The sequence below is a fragment of the Hordeum vulgare genome, chromosome 4H, assembly GCF_904849725.1.
Source record: "Hordeum vulgare subsp. vulgare chromosome 4H, MorexV3_pseudomolecules_assembly, whole genome shotgun sequence".
NCBI classification, from domain to species: Eukaryota; Viridiplantae; Streptophyta; class Magnoliopsida; order Poales; family Poaceae; genus Hordeum; species Hordeum vulgare.
This window is the reverse complement of record NC_058521.1, coordinates 41453192-41466660: the sequence shown is the minus strand read 5'-3', so window position 1 is coordinate 41466660 and position 13469 is coordinate 41453192.

Sequence of the window (13469 nt, the reverse complement as noted above, 5' to 3'; positions counted from 1 at the left end):
GCCCAAACCGATTTTGGGAGGTAGCAGCAGCATACGGCACGCGTACATTGGTGTCGATAGGAGAACGGTGAAATGATACACCTTGATGTGGTTTCTTTCATGTTTGACACATCAAATTAATTTTGTTCCTCGTATGACACTTTCATCCATTTTAGGCACTGACGGAGTTAAGCATGAGGTGAAAAGACCATTTTGACCCCCAATGCATTGTGTAACTATCTTGGATGTACTAAAAATGCAATTAGTTCACTCATGTTTTAAGGATTCTCAACAAATGCTACGGATGTATATGTATGCTTCAATATTTTGTTCCTTAGGTAAATTGTTTTGTGCGTGTAAAAGACGTACAAAACATTCGTAGAACTTGTATAGTTATACTTATACGATCAATATAATACTTTTTTTTCGAATAAGTACAATAACATATACTTTTCGACGTCATGCAGATATTTTTCAATGCAACATAGCTCGCATGACCGAGTATTTTCCGACAAGATGCATCGTACGAGCTACTCGCGAGTGATTACTTTCCGGCCGCCGGACTCACAACCTTTCCCGATTGGCCGGCTGCCCGTGAAACACGTAGGCGACTCCCCATAATAGATTAGATCGTGTCAATATCAATTCTTTTTATTCCAAGACGAAGATTGAATCACTTAGCCAACATCAAGGAGCTATTGACACTTCGTTCAATACCCCGCACCTCCATCCTCCCATCTTTCTTTGCATTTGTTTTCTCTCCTGCCTCCGTCGCCACCCCACCATCCCGGCAACACCGGCTATACCCTTGCAGGAACTCAACGACATCGTTTCCTCCAACCCTACACCCTGCTCCATGCCGCTTCTCCACCCCCACCATTTCATGCCTCTGCTCCATCCGTCGCACATGTATCATCAACGCCTATGATACTCACCATGCCCGGCTGAGAAGACCTCGATGACGCCTAGAGGGGGGGGGGTAATAGGCTATTTAAAAACTTCTTCGGATTTGGCTTGAACCTAATGCGGAAATAAACTAAGAGGGTACTTGTCAAGCACAAATCCTAAATGCACTAGGCACTACAACATGTATCAACAACACGATCTACCAAGATGGACACAATACAGTTACTGACAAGCACAAGTAAGTTACACAAACTTACTTGAGCTATATCACACGACAAGTAGGTGAACAACACAAGATACTAGATCACACTATATCAACACAATATATCAAGGGCTGCAAGTATGAACGTGTGAATATAGAGGGGTATGCTTGAATGATTAATCTTGTACAAGAAATAGCCAACACAATATAATGAGCACAACCAATATGCAATGTATGTATGCTCAAATAACACAAGTAAACCACAAGTGAGGAGTTAGGGTTAAGGATAACCAAGGTCACTGAGACGAAGATGTATCCCGATGTTCACTTCCTTGGAGGGAAGCTAGTCACCGTTAGAGAGGTGGATGTTACCACGAAGGCACACCAACGCCACGAAGGCTCACCCTATTCTCCTTTTGAGATAACAACAAAACAGTGGAGATGTGGTCTGAGCAGAAAGTGATGATGTAGTTTGAGCAAGTTCATCACAAAACCTGTGATCCCCTCTTAATAGTGTGGGATCCCTAAGGACTCAAGAATCATAAAAGAGTACTGATGATCCATACTTGAGTGTATACTTTTATTCGCTGATCATCACTCTGCACAACTAACGTCAAAGGAACTGATACCTTTGAGTTAGCCCTTTCACCTGAGCTTGATGTTGTTGTTCCTTCTTGGCTCAAGTTGAAAGCAAGACATGATGAAGTCTTCAAGTAGCTTTCCCATTGAAAGTGCGTTATATCGACTAGAGGGGGGGTGAATAGGAGATTTTTAGAATTTCATCACTGAGGAAATTCCTTTTGAGGAAATTCCTCACTGATGACTAACTTACAGCGGAAACAGTTAAGGATCAGTCGTGCAATCGTTCACAACAGCAGTATTACAGAGTGAAGATTATGAAAACAGATTGCACAGTAAGCAGGCACGCAGAATACAGATGATGATTAACTCAAGTGAAGAATTTGGGGTTGAGGAAATTCAGAGAAAGTATTTAGCAAATTCTTCAAACAGTCACAGTGAATGTCATCAACACATAATACAGAGAATGTAAAGAATTGAGGAATTAGAACCCGATTCTTGGTGAAGACTGTTGTTGATGACCCAGTTCCAACTGCTGTGACAGTTGTACATCTGGTTTGGAGCGGCTTGGTATTGAAACCAAAGGACACCCAGTCCCGGGACACACAGTCCCTACCGTATTCTCCTTGAGCTAAGGACACACAGTCATCGCCCAACACTCGTGGTAAGTCTTCAGGGCAGACTTCCAAACCCTCACAAACTCGGTCACCCGGCTATCCACAATTGACTGCTGGATTGCTCTAGACCATGACGCCTAACCGTCTGGAGGATGCACAGTCCTCAAAGGTAAAAGGCTTCAGTCCCACACAGGAACAACTTCTTCAGTGATGCTCAATCACTAGGTTTGGTTTGTGGTTTCGGTGGGTGGTGTATTTCCTCACTGATGATTTACTCTCGAAAGCTCTGAGGAATTTGGGTTGCTCTTATGACAAGTGTCGGTTTCTAACAGAGCAGCCAACCGGCTAGTGGTTGTGGGGGCGGCTATTTATAGACTGGGAGCATCCCGACATGATTTGACATTAATGCCCTTAAATAATATGACCGTTGGAGTGGATAAGATCAGTGACTTGGCGTGGCTTATCGAAACGGTCGGGACTCTCAACTGTGAGAGTCCTCATGTCACTCATATTCCTCACTTGAGGCTTTTGGTAGGATTTGGCTTGGGTTGAGCATCATGAGGAAATTCATTCCATAGCGTTACTTTGACCCCCTTTAACAGTACGGTGTTCCTATTCATCAAATGCGAAGAAAGTAAAACAGAAAACGTAAATCTTCACGCTTCAATTTCTTCAGAACGATTTTCTTCAGGAACCACCGATCTTCTCAATATCAATATCTTCATGAGGAATATCAGTTTCATCGCAAATTCTTCGCGATTCATTTCTTCAGCTTCAGACCAATTTCTTCAACTAAAGACATATATTTTTAGGGGTCGATATTCTTCAAATATCTCAAACTCCTCAATGACTTATAGATCCTGTGTACACTTAAAAACACATTAGATACTTAACCTATAAGTCTTCAAACCACCAAAATCACTAAGGGGCACTAGATGCACTTACAATCTCCCCCTTTTTGGTGGTTGATGACAATTAGGTTAAGTCTTCAACAGGGATAAAAAATATGAAGTGTAAATACTCATTTGAGGAATTTGAAAACAAGATTCACAGAGACTCCCCCTGAAGATGTGCATACCTTGAGGATTTTGCTTTTATAGCATATGCACATTGATGATTTATATCATGGAGATCTCCCCCTGAATCTTGTAAATCATGCATACATATAACATATCATATGAAGAAAATGAAGATGCATGATGGCAAATGGTATCTGACGAATTCCAGCATGCGTGCATTAAAACTTGAGGAATAAGCATGCGAAGAAAAACGTTCAAAAAGCGTCAGAGTACCATCGGGCTTAAGTTACAACTCATTATATAAAAACTTCAGAAGAGCCAAGAGTTTGTAACTTAAATATAGTTCATAAGCCCCACAAATAAATCCCGTTTGAAGACTAACTCTCAAGTTTCTCCCCCTTTGTCATGAAGTGACAAAAAGGGACAAACTGAGGACTAACGCCCGTGAAGACTTCATTTCTTGGCGGTTGATGAAGATCCTTGGCGCTTCTTGGGTGTAGTCTTCTTCCTTGGGCCTGTTGCGGTGTCGAGTTGTTCCTCATCAGATTCGGCGGTGCGGAAGGACGAGAAGGAGCTGTCTTCAAGATCTGGCACAGGAATGGGCCTGAACTTCTTCTTGGGAGGCCACGACCAGTCAAAGTCTTGCTCAAAGTTCAATTCTTCAAGCTCAGTCTGGGTCTTCAGATGTGCAAGGGTAGCCCAGGTGCGATCAAAAACCGCATGCAGATAGTGATGATTAAGCTTCACACTGTTCTGTGTCTCAGTGAGGGTTTTCACAATGGCACCAAACTGGCGTTTGACCCATTTGTGGTTGTGATCGACCTTCTGATGAAGACTGAGAAGAAGCTCTCTGGTGTTTAGCACGCGAGGAAGAACAGGGCTTGGTGGACGAGTCTCAGTATCGTCCCATGAGGAATATGCATCTGGCTCTTTAAATTGACCATCAAGAGGCCTGCTTCCTTCATCAATTACAGACTTTCCTTTTCCCTCAATGGGCTCGAAAGTCTTCTTGTTGACTCGGATAGGAGGCATATAACCAACATGGTTCTGGAAATCTGCGTGGAAGTTGATGCCTGTCCTTGTCCTGAGGAATCTCATGATCCATGGTGCATAGATTTTGTGATCATAGGGGCACATTGCATTGTCAGCCAAAGTCCTCAAGAAGAAATCATGGATATTCATGGGAATACCGTGAATGATGTTGAAGAGGATATTCTTCATGAGGCCGACAACATCTTCGTCATCGTCATGACCTTTGATTGGCGCGAGCACACTGCAGAGAATGCGATAGACGGACCGGGGTGTGTACTTGAGCTCATGGACGAGGAATGTGGTTCTTGAGGGTTTTCCAGCAGCCAAAGGCTTCATGAGGACTTCCATCATTCCATTTGGCAGCTCTCGCTCACCATAAAGCTTCACTGCCCCTTCTGAAGGAATTGGTACGGGCAGTTCTCTGAGGAGTTCAGACGCTGGAGCCTTGTAGTGAGTATTTTGGGTCATCCAGTCGAACACCCAAGTGTTGATGTCATCAGCATTGCCCAAGATGTGCAGAGTTGAATAGAACTGAAGAATTAGCTCACTATTCCAATCTGATATGTCGGAGCACATAGGGAGCAAACCTGCATCATGTAGTACACTGAGGACTGGTTCCATGCAGGGAATCTCTTCAAGTTCATCATGAGGAATGTGCCTGTGCTGGAATATCTTGTTGCGGCCACAGAGCACAGAAGCATAGTAGTTCATCTGAGTCCTTGTCCAAAACTTCAGATGCCTCATTTGAGGCTTGTCATAAGGATTCTCTCCGATGAAATACATGCGTTCCTCAAAGAAATTCTCTTTCTGAAACTTTGGCCGTTTTGAGAATGGCAGACGCTGAACTGGATTGAGAATGTGCTGAGGAATGGGAGGGGAAACAACCATGGCAGTTTCTGGGCTGAGCACAATGAATTCATTGTCAAGGGCGGGAACATTTTCTTTAGCAGTTTCCTCAGGATGAGGAATTTCTTGTTCTGGCTGAGCATCAGGCTGAGGAATTTCTTCATCCTTCTCAGCTTGAGAGTTTGGTCAACCCGTTCAGTGGGAGGAGCCTGCTCAGACTGGACATTTTCTTCAGCTTGATTTTCATCAGCTGACTTTGTGGCAGAAGCAGATTCATCAGCTGCTGTAGCTGAAGCTTGAGTAGTCTCTTTCTGAGGAATATGAGGTTGAGGATTGTCATCAATTTGTATTTCCTCATCAGTATGCTCCTCAGAGGCAGCATCCTTGATTTCCTCATCTGCCCTTGTAGTGTGGTCACCAATGACGACCATTTCATATGAGGGTGCAACATTAAGAGGCACCGGGTCCAGAGGGGCAGATTCTTCAGTTTCCTTGAGGCGTTTTGCCTCAATCTTTTCTTCTGCTGAGGAAGCTTTTCTCTTCTTTGCTTCCTTCTCAGCAGCTCTTGTCTTTTTCGCGTCTGATGCAGACGGGATCAATTTCTTCACCTTTGAAGCTTTTGGTGAAGGTGTTTTCTCAACAGATTCTTCAGCTGGCTGTGAGGAACCAGCTGGAACAGAGTCATCAGCCTGCTTTGATGAAGCAGCTGGATCAAGAGCAGTTTCATCAGGGGTTGCAGTGTCATCAGGAGCGGTCTCGGTGATGATTTCTTCAATAGCGGGCTCATCAGCACGGCGCTCTTGGTGTTGTTCCTCAGCTTGAGGAATTTCCTCCTCATCAGGAGATGCATCTTCTGGCTGTTCAACCAGGGGCTGAGGAGTTGGTGCTGGTGGGGGGTGACGTCTGTTGTAGTCATCAACAGCACTAGTGGCTAGCTTGATGAAATTGCGTTTGATGCTTGTGCGGTCTGACAGTTTCTCGCACTTGTCAGTCAAGACTTGCAGCTCTGCCTGGGTGGACACCAATGCTTCAGGCGTCAGCTTGAGAACATTTTGCCTGAGGAATTTCTCCTTTCTGGCCTTTGCAATCTTTGCCTGCTTGGCCTTCTGTTCCTTCCACTTGGCTTCGTTTATGAAGGTAGCCACCATGTGGCTGACACCAGGAGGAAGTTTCAAATCATCAATGGGTGTGTTTGGGTCTTCATACCACACATTGATGAAGTCGAGGAGGACCTTGGGGTCCATCGCCAGAGGAATAGCACTGCCTGATGCTTGTGCTACCCTTTCTTGCTTGTTCCTGATGATGGCTTCCAGAGTTTCATCATCATATTCTTCACTTCCCTCTGATGCAGACGGGACTGTGATGATTTTGCTGGGGCTGGGCAGAGGTGCAGGTTCAGTTGTTGTCAAAGTCTTCAAAAGAGGTGTTGAAGACTTTGTCTCCGAGCTAGTTGCAGCTGGGAGTGAGGAGCTGGAGCTGGCAGTCGTAGTCTTCACGACTTTCTTCTGTATTGGCTTTGGAGGTGGAGCTGAGGACTTTGGTGTAGATGCGATTGGTGCTAAGGGTTTTGGCGCTGATGGTTTTGGTACCGAGGGTTTTGGAGCTGAGGGCTTGGTGACAGAAGTCTGTGCAAACTTCTCTTGAGGTTTTGAAGCTTTTGGCTTTGTTGGCACAAACTTTGGTTGAGGAATCTCGGAGCCTGAGGTTTCTGCTGCTGAGGAATGAGCAGCACCGGAGGCAGCAGCTGAGGATTCATGAAATTTCTTCACTGTTGTTTCTGCTTGCTTCTTGAGCTTGGCCAGATGCCTTTCTTTTTCATCTCGGTAGTCATCAAGTGTCATAAGACTTGAGGGATGAGCTACTTGATGATCCTCAAGTGGGGCCCTTCTGCCAGGAGGCTTCAAGGCGAATTTCTTCGCATATTTTGGAGTCACAAACCTGTACTCCTTCCACTCCTTTGCCCATCTGCGTTCAATTTTCTGCAGCCTAATCTTTCTTTTAGGCATAGTTTCAGGTTCATCATCAGGCGTGCAATAGTCCAGGTATATGTCATCAGGAATATCAACAGTTGTGTTCTGCTCCAGTTTCTTTCCTCCCTTCTGTTTCCTTTCTTCCTCCATTTTCTTCAGACGAGGAACTTTCTGAGGATTTTGAACTCTTGAGGATTCTGATGAGCCTTGAAGAGTTTCTTCCAGAAACGCTGCAAATGAGTTAATGTGATGAGAACCGAGAGATTCATCAGCTGACATGTGTGTACCTGTGAACAGAGTATAGTTGCGAGGAATTTGGAGAGGTCATATGCGTTCTCAGATTTGAAGAAAATGGAAAAGTTTGACAGTTTGAGGAATATAACCAGTGGTTGAGGAATTTGCTTGAGCATTCTGTTCTTGGGTTCCAGAGTTGTACAGATCCGAAAATTCGCACAATTGAGGAATCTCGTGAAAATCTTAGATGCTAAGCTAGTTCATCAATGATTGTGGTGATGAATAGTGTTTGAGGAATCATGTGCGCATCGTATCTTGAGGAAAAACAGATTTCACATGGGAGAGGTAAAATTTTAGATCTAATCTGTTGTAAAAATGGGATATAATTACCCTGGAAGGTGCGAACGAAAAACACAAAAAGGTGGTGTTGGAGAGGCTCTTCGGTCAAGTGTCCAATGCACCCTAACTTGGTAGCAGAGGACGTCTACGGCGGCGGCGGACGTAGATGTTCCGACTCCGGCGTGATCCTGGCGGCGAGAAGGTTGAGGCAGTGAAGCTCTTCCTTGCCGACGACAAGACTATTAGCGGTGGCGCTAGGGTTCGGTGTGCTGTGGCAGGAGAGCGATGAGGCGAAGAAGATGATACCGAGGGGGATAAGGACATATTTATAGCCTGAAAGTTACTGTTTGGCGCGAAAGTTTCGGACCGAATAGCCCTTGCCTCTACGTCTCCGCAGGACACGTGTAGCTCCCGTACGATGTGGTGGAGATAGTGGAGATCGTGGTTATCCGATCGTGGGAAGTGGGGGTTCAGTTACTGTTCCTTTGAAGAAAACAATTTTTGAGGATTGAGGATTTTTTGTTACAAAATCATCAGCTGACAAGGATGCAGTGAGGATTTTGAACAAAGTTTCAAGTAGAACGCATATGAAGAATTGAATAGACTGGGTAAGTGTAGCATAGAGAGAAAGTGGGGTCCGGTCACATTCACTTAGCAGAAACATCAATCTTGAAGAATTAGCAATAAGTGAATGCTGTTGAGGACTAGAAATCACAATCTACCTAGGCAAATGAAAGTCATCAAGTATTTTTGAAGATTTTGTAATAGATCCTCACAATGAAGAACAGTTGTTTTGAAGAAAAATGCATTGTGAGGAAATTGATCATTTGAAGAAAATCAACTTGAGGAATTTCACATTGGGCGGTGGCGTTGCCCACCATATAAGAATGTTGATTACAGACGCCGCGTACAATTGTCGTAGGGCCCTGAGAATCAATTTCTTCGTTAATTTCTTCACATTCAGAGTGTCTTTCTTCATCGGTTGAATAAAATCGTTTCATCATGTGTTGCACATCTAAGTCATCAACTTTGCATAAGTGTGAGGATGTGTGCATGTTTTTACAAAACATTTGAAGATTCTAAGATATTTAGCTCACACCGCAACTTGCAAAACCTTTTCTCATCCAAGGGCTTAGTGAAGATATCAGCCAGTTGATCATCAGTTTTCACATGGTCGATGAGGATATTGCCCTTGAGGACATGGTCCCGAAGAAAATGATGACGTATCTGGATGTGCTTGGTCTTCGAGTGCTGTACTGGGTTATAGGCAATCTTGATAGCACTCTCATTGTCACAGTAGAGAGGCACATTCTTCATGTTGATGCCGTAGTCCTTGAGGGTTTGCTTCATCCATAGTAATTGAGCACAGCAAGAACCAGCAGCAATGTACTCAGCTTCGGCAGTGGAGAGTGATACGCAGTTCTGCTTCTTTGAGGACCAGCAAACCAGTGATCTTTCGAGGAAATGGCATGTGCCACACGTTGACTTGCGATCCACACGGTCACCAGCATAGTCTGAATCAGAATACCCTACCAGATGAAGATTTGAGCCCTTGGGATACCATAATCCTAGTGTTGGTGTGTGAGCTAGGTATCGAAGAATATGTTTCACAGCCTTATGGTGTGATTCCTTCGGTTTTGCTTGAAAACGTGCACACATGCAAACACTAAGCATTATGTCTGGCCTAGATGCACATAGATACAATAAAGAGCCAATCATAGAATGGTATACCTGCTGATCGAAATCTTTACATTTTCATCAGTGCTGAGGTGACCGTTGGTAGGCATTGGAGTCTTGGCACCTTTGCATTCATGCATGTCGAATTTCCTCAGAACATCCTTGAGGTATTTCTCCTGTGATATGAAGATTCCATTGCTTTGTTGACGAATTTGAAGACCTAAGAAGAATTTCAGCTCCCCCATCATAGACATCTGATATTCTTCACTCATCATATGGGCAAATTCATCACTGTATCTTTTGTCAGTACACCCAAATATGATATCATCAACATATATTTGACATACAAACAGTTCATTATCATAAGATTTTGTGAAAAGAGTTGGATCGAGTGAACCAGGTTTGAAGCCTTTCTTCATGAGGAATTCCTTCAATGTATCATACCATGCCCGAGGGGCTTGCTTGAGGCCATACAGAGCCTTTTTGAGTCTGAAGACTTTGTCTGGATTCTTTGGATCCTCAAAACCTCGGGGCTGAGCAACATATACTTCTTCCTCAAGCTTACCATTGAGGAATGCACTTTTCACATCCATTTGATATAAGATGATGTTATGATGATTAGCATAAGCAAGTAGGATTCGAATAGCTTCAAGTCTAGCAACAGGTGCAAAAGTTTCATCGAAATCTATTCCTTCAACCTGGGTGTAGCCTTGGGCTACAAGTCGTGCCTTGTTCCTCACCACTTGACCGTCCTCATCTTGCTTGTTTCGGAAAATCCACTTGGTGCCGATTATGTTATGCTTGCGAGGATCTGGTCGTTTGACGAGCTCCCATACGTCATTCAGCTTGAATTGAAGAAGTTCGTCTTGCATGGCTTGGATCCACTCCGGTTCCAGAAAAGCCTCAGCTACTTTTGAGGGTTCTGTGATAGATACAAAAGAAAAATGCCCACAAAAGTTAACTAAGTGTGAAGCTTTTGAGCGAGTGAGAGGACCTGGCGCGTTGATGTCGTTGAGGATTTTGTCAAGTTCAACTTCATTTGCAATCCTCGGATGAGTTGGTTGAGGATTTTGTCTGGGCTGAGGAAGTGGTGCTGTTGCAATTTCCTCAGGAGCATCTTCTTGACTTTCATCAGCGATGGGGATTGTTTCTTCACCAATTTCCTCAGTGGGGACAATGTCTTCAGTAGGCTTAAGCTTTATTGCTTCCTCACGAGACATCTTATCTGGATCAGAAGGCAATTGCTCTCTTTGCGAGCCATTAGTTTCATCGAACCGCACATCTACAGTCTCAACAACTTTGTTGTGATAGTTGTTGAAGACTCTGTAGGTGTGCGAGTCCTTTCCATAACCGAGCATAAAACCTTCATGTGCCTTAGGTGCAAATTTTGAGCTATGATGAGGATCTCTAATCCAGCATTTTGCACCGAAGACTTTGAAATAACTTACATTGGGTTTCTTGTCAGTGAGGAGTTCATATGAGGTTTTCTTGAGGAATTTGTGAAGATATACCCTGTTGATGATATGACATGCAGTGTTGATTGCTTCAGGCCAGAAGCGACGAGGAGTCTGATATTCTTCAAGCATAGTTCTTGCCATTTCAACGAGAGTCCTGTTCTTTCTTTCGACGACACCATTCTGGTGAGGAGTATAAGGAGCAGACAATTCGTGAGTAATACCAAGTTCATCAAGATAATCATCAAGACCAGTGTTTTTGAACTCGGTTCCATTATCACTCCTAATATGTTTGATTTTGATGCCGAAGTTTGTCGAGGCCCTTGAAGAAAATCGTTTGAAGATTTCCTGCACTTCAGTTTTATACACTATGATATGCACCCAAGTGTATCTGGAATAATCATCAACTATGACAAAGCCATATAGAGATGCTGCATTGGTTAGTGTTGCATAGTGTGTAGGTCCAAATAAATCCATATGAAGCAATTCAAATGGACGTGTAGTGGTCATGATGGTTTTGGAGGGATGCTTGGATCTGGTCATTTTCCCAGATTCACAAGCACCGCAGAGATGATCCTTGAGGAATTTGACTGATTCGATGCCAATGACATGCTTCTTCTTTGCAAGTGTGTGCAAATTCCTCATGCCTGCATGACCTAGTCTTCTGTGCCACAGCCATCCTTCTGAGGTTTTTGCTAGTAAGCAAGTGGGTGGTTGAGGACCTGTAGAGAAGTCAACAATGTACAAATCCCCTCTTCTTACACCTTCGAAGACTTTGGATCTGTCAGATTCCATGATGACTACACATCTATATCTACCAAAGATAACAATCATATCAAGATCACAAAGCATCGAGACTGACATGAGGTTAAAACCAAGGGATTCAACAAGCATCACTTTGTCCATATGCCTATCCTTGGAAATAGCTACTTTGCCAAGTCCCAATACCTTGCTTTTACCTTTATCAGCATATGTGATTTGCTTCAGAGGTGATGGACTTAGTGGCATATTCATCAGTAGTCTTTTATCACCAGTCATGTGATGTGTGCAGCCACTATCGAGAACCCACTCAGTATTTTTGGGTTTGTCATCCTGCAGATGAATTAGTACAGCTTACCATCTCATATGCTTCAAGTTTGAAGAATATGATACTAATTTCATCATATCAGAAATGTAAGAACGTGTGAAATATTTCTATTTCATCAGTCATTAGCTTGCGTCCTATCAAGCATTTCCTCACGTCTCCAGCAAATTCTTCAGATGATGATTTTCATCTGGAGACCTGACCTGCAGAAGTGATTAGTTTGATTTCTTCACCACCCACATTTGAAGGGGTGGCAAAGCGTTCATCATCCTGCGAGCACCATATGAAAAAGGTGGCATTGACGCTAATGCACTTTTCTTAACAGTAGGGGGGTTAAAGTACTCATATGAGTAGGCAGAGAACTGGTTTGAGGATTTATGAACATAATGATTTGAAGAATAGCGCTCATAATCATATTCCATGTAGTTTCCCTGCATGTTAGACGCATAAGCACGGGTATGAGCATGGTTTTGACCAGTTGAGGATTTTGATCCTCTTGAAGACTTTAGTCCTCCTGAGGAATTTGATCTGGGGTTCAGATTCTTCAGAGGTGATGTCATGAGGACATTTACTTGAAGATTTTCAAGACAACTTTTGGGAACCCAGATTTTCCTCAGAGGAGGGCCATTCCTGCAGTTAGTTCCAACATATCGAGCAAATACTTCACCAGATTGATTTTTGAACAGTTTATAGTTGGAATCAAATGACTCATCCGAGGAATAGGATAATTCACATGAGAAGCCAGTTAGATTAGATGGATCAAAAGGAGGCCCAGTAGCAGCAAACCATGAGGTTTTGGGATACTGCTCAGGTTTCCAATAAGATCCATCAGCATTCAATTTCCTCTCAAAGGCAATTCCTTCTTTCCTCGGGTCCCTGTTCAAGATCTGCTTTTTGAGCACATCACAAAGGATTTGATGTCCTTTGAGGCTTTTGTACATGCCTGTCACGTACAATTCCTTCAACCCTGCATTTTCATCAGTGACATTTGTGTTTTCCTCAAGTGAGGAAATAGACACAACAGGTGCAGTTTAAGAATTTGTAGCAGTGGTAGCATTTGAAGATTCTGGTGAAGAATTAGCAGTTTCTCGATCAATGCATTTAAGACATGGAGGAATAAATTCAACTTGACTAGCGCTGATCTGTTGAGCTAGTAATGAATCATTTTCCATACGAAGATCATCATAAGACATCCTCAGCTTCTCAAGATCAAGCTTCCTTTGAAGAAATTCGTAGGAAAGCTTCTCATGATCAGTGAGGAGTGTATCATAACGATCCTGAAGAATATCAAATCTAGACTGAAGATTTTTCATGTCATCAGCGAGGATTTGATTAAGATTCATTTCATCATTCAACAGATCATCACTTTTGTCTAGCAGTTTTTAAAGTTTTTCCAGAGCAGTTTGTTGTTTAGTGGCAATGATGGCAAGTTTACTGTAACTGGGTTTTTTGTAATCATCATGTTCACAGTCACTTGAATCAGAGGAGGAGGCATTATGTGATACCTTTGAACCTTTTGCCATGAAGCAAT